Source organism: Nicotiana attenuata, chromosome 2, assembly GCF_001879085.1.
Source record: "Nicotiana attenuata strain UT chromosome 2, NIATTr2, whole genome shotgun sequence".
Classification (NCBI taxonomy): domain Eukaryota; kingdom Viridiplantae; phylum Streptophyta; class Magnoliopsida; order Solanales; family Solanaceae; genus Nicotiana; species Nicotiana attenuata.
In genome coordinates, this window is record NC_031990.1 from 22,313,164 (window position 1) to 22,317,489 (window position 4,326).

The window sequence follows — 4,326 nt, forward strand, 5'->3', positions numbered from 1 at the left end:
TAGAAATTAGGTTAAGGAAAGAAATTTTTTACAAAACCTTTTCAAAGTAGCACAAAAGGGGTAAATACATAGAAGTTATTTAAGGAAATAGTCAATGGTACACGGTTTGTGCCAAATATGGCAAGGGAATCAATTAAACAGCCATGAAACCAAAAACTGCAAGTTCAATTGAATGAACCAAGTCAAGAAAGGTAAAGGAGGTTCAATCGAAGAAAAATCAGTGGCAAATCATTAGCCTTATTAAAGGGATTTCAGAATCAATCACTTAGTTGATAAAAAAAACCCTTTGAAAGAGAAATTTCTCGTATATATAAGCACACAGATCAAACGAAAAGAGTCGTTAGGTTATTTAGAAAAAGAGTTTAACACTGAAGGTCTCAGAGTCACAAGCAAAGAGATTCAAGCTTAATTACAGACTCACAGTGAGTCTGAAAGCCTAGGGTCCCAAAACGGAACCCTAATACCACTTGTCAAAGAAACCCCAAAACCTAGGGTTTCGAATAGAATCAGAGGTGAGAAAACAATGTCTTTGAAAGAGCCTTAAAAATCTCTTTCAAAGAGTTATGAGAGGCAAACATACACAAACAAGCTCAGAAGAAAGAGGTGATGCAAGTTTTTAAACAACAGTAGGGAAATATATACAAACAAAACTCAGTAAAGCGACCAAAATCCAGGATTCAAACATAAACACATATAGCAAAGAGTGAGGAAAACAACACAAATTAACATGCGAGCATAAGGATAACAGCAGAAAAAATAGAAGAGTCTTGCATAATAATAAAAAGGAAGAAACAAGAGAGCAAACTCATGCATAATAAGAAGAAAACATACGGGCATAAACACACATAAAGAAAGAACAGGAACGATCAAAAAATTATTTGAAGAAACCCTTTTCAGAAACCCTAAAATTGAGATTGAACGATTTTAAAGAGGAAATTTGGGAAAAACCTTTGAAACGTGAAATAACGCTTAGGCATGTCAGAGATCTAAAAGAAATAAGCAAGTACAGAACCTCAGATGGCTTAGAGTTGCAGAGACAACCCTAGAATGAGAAAGGTCTTGAGGAAAGCCGGATCCTGAGTCGAAAAGACTCATATTGCTTGAACACGCCGGAATAATGGCCGGAAATACCATAGATCGACAGATCTGAGAAAGATCTAAAGAGAGACATTGAAGTCGGGCCCCCAAACTTCGAGTAGCTTAGGTTTAACAGTGAGAGAGAGTGAGCACAGTCCACCCATGGCTTGGAGTGCCATGGATTCCGGTGGAAACATGGTAGAAACAGGTGGGAGATGATTAGGGTTTCGGAGAGGCTAGAGAGAGTTTGGGAGACGAATAGAATTTCAAGGCGGCGCCTTAGATAGAATGAATTAGGGTAAGGGGGTTATGGAAATTAAAAATGGAAAGGAAGAATTACGGTCGTTGATCAAAATGATCAACGGCCAGGATTAAAGGGGAGCCGGGTGGGTTTTAAGATCGGGTCAGGGGTCGGGTAATTTAGGAATTGGGTAGGTTTCAATTTGGGGCGGAATTGGGGGTTAAATTGAGGTTAAAATTGAAAAGAAATGAGGCTATAATTGAAATAGAAACGGGTTAGATGTTAAATAGACAATTTTCCCCTTTTTATTTTTATAAAATAGTAATAATGATTTCAAAACAAATTAAAAGCACTGAACTAATTAATAATATATAAATATTAATCCAAAAACACTGGAAATAATTTTAGAATTGTAAAATGCTATTAATCGTAAAATAGGCTGTAATTGCGATTATATGCAATTTAGATTTAAAAAATACCAAATAAATTTGTAAAAATATACAAAAATCACCTTAATTATATTTTGGTGTAAATATGAGAGTAGAAATAAATTATTCACCAAAATGATAATTTGGGAATAATTATTGGATTTTGTACTGCTAGAAATAGACAATAAATTGATTTTAAAATCTTAAAAATTAGGGAAAAATACCAAGACTCTTGGGTATGCTTATATATGCATGTACATGCTATTTTGAAAGTATTTTGTATGTAAAAGATACATAGGGAAAAATTGGGTGTCAACAACTGCCCCTCTTTACCCGGGAAGGATGAAAGAGTTGTCGGGTAAAGATATGATGGCCAATTTTGACCGAATGAAACGATTGAAGAATTTTGACCGAGCTCTGGTTCCTGAGCTGCCTACATATCCCTGGTCTTACAGGAATCAGGCCATATGTAGTTCGGGATCCGTCGACGGAGTATGCCGGTGGGGATTTTCCAAGAAGGGCGCGATGGTCAGAGTCTGATAGGCTGCGGGAACGGGAGCGGGATCGATCCTGCTAAGACGGCCGTTGCTAGACGGTGTACCTGCAAATGAATAATACGAACATATATTGTGCGAAAATTTAAACGTGATGCAAGTTCCTGTTGGACCATGAATGCTGTCTTTGGACGGTTAGGATGACGTCCTCGGACTATGGTGTCCTGGGCCATGAAACACATAATAAAGGATTCGCAGGCTATGAAATGATGCTCTCGGGCTATGAGAATGATGCCTCCGAACCATGATGCCCTTGAATAATGCGATGCAGAGATAAAAGTGGGGTCCTCAGGCCATGGCATGACGTTCTCGGGCTATGAAAATGGTGCCTCTGAACAATGACGCCTTCGGACAATTTGGCGATCTTTCAGCCAATGATATGCAGGATTTGGCGATCTTTCAGCCGATGCAAGACTTAGATAAAAAATGGCGATCTTCCAGCCGATGCAGGATTTAAATGAAGTGGCGATATTTTAGCCAATGCAAGACATAAATAAAAATGGCGATCTTTCAGCCGATGCAAGATTTAAATGAAGCGGCGATATTTCAGCCATGCAAAGATGTAAGTAAAATGGCGATCTTTCAGCCGATGCAGGATTTAAATAAAGTGGCGATCTTTCAGCCGATGCAGGATTTAAATAAAGTGGCAATATTTCAGCCATGCAAAATTTAAATGAAGTGGCGATATTTCAGCCAATGCGGGATTTAAATGAAGTGGCGATATTTCAGCCATGCAAAGATGGAGACAGAGCTTAGTCTCGAAAGGCAGAATGGTAGCCTTATGCAATGCAAGAATGCAGATGGAGACAGAGCTTAGTCTCGGAAGGCAGAATGATAGCCTTATGCAATGCAAGAATGCAGATGGAGATAAAGCTTAGTCTCGGAAGGCAGAATAGTAGCCTTATGCAATGCAAGAATGCAGATGGAGACAGAGCTTAGTCTCGAAAGGCAGAATAGTAGCCTTACGCAATGCAAGAACGCAGATGGAGACATAGCTTAGTCTCGAAAGGCAGAATAGTAGCCTTATGCAATGCAAGAATGCAGATGGAGGTAGAGTTTAACCTCGGAAGGCAGAATAGTAGACTTATGCAAAAGATGAAAGATGAATAGTAATAATAAAAGATTCTTAGCAGATAGCTGATATTTGACATTGATATTGTGGCTACTGGGGATGTTGTGTGCGGATAGCAAATGTAAATAGGTGATGGTTCTGCGAGTCGTATTCCCGAAAAACATGAGTGTATATATGTATTCGATGATCTGTGACTTGGGTACCTGCATCCAAGGAAAAATGGTGAGTTTTGTAGAGGGGGAAGGTTAGTTCGTATCCCCGTGGACTTCGCTTGACTGGCTCGGCTCTGTTTAGGGTGATACTGTGGGTACCCTCGGGTAGCGTTGCTAAACAAAGCGATTTCGATAATAGACATGCATGAGTTTTGTTAAAGATATGATATATGTATATATATTTAAAAAAAAAACAGCTTTAGATGAACCAACGACTGTGACGTGTCTCAAAACATTGCGACCTTTCTTGTTACGGAATTTTGAGGGCCCCCCTCAAAATTCTGCCCCAGTTTAGTAGGTTGCTGCTTCTGACGGCTGCTTGCAATGATCGGCTGAAGTTACTTCGGAATTTTGAGGGTCCTCCTCAAAATTCTACCCCAATTTCCAATTGCGGGGGGAAATGAAAATTTCATTGAATTGTGACCGAACCCATAAGGCTGCCGACGTATCCCCTCTTAAACGGGAATCAGGTCAGACGTAGTTCAAATTACATAAGGAAATCATAAATGGTTACACATAGTATCGCTTGACTGCATCTGAATTTATTGGTTTTGGCCAAACTTCTCCGTCCATTTCTGCAAGTATGAGGGCTCCTCCTGTCAGAACCCGATGAACCATGTATGGACCTTGCCAGTTAGGGGAGAACTTCCCTTTGGCTTCATCTTGATGTGGAAAAATCTTCTTCAACACCAGCTGCCCTGGTGTAAACCGTCTTGGTTTGACTCTCTTGTTGAAGGCTCTG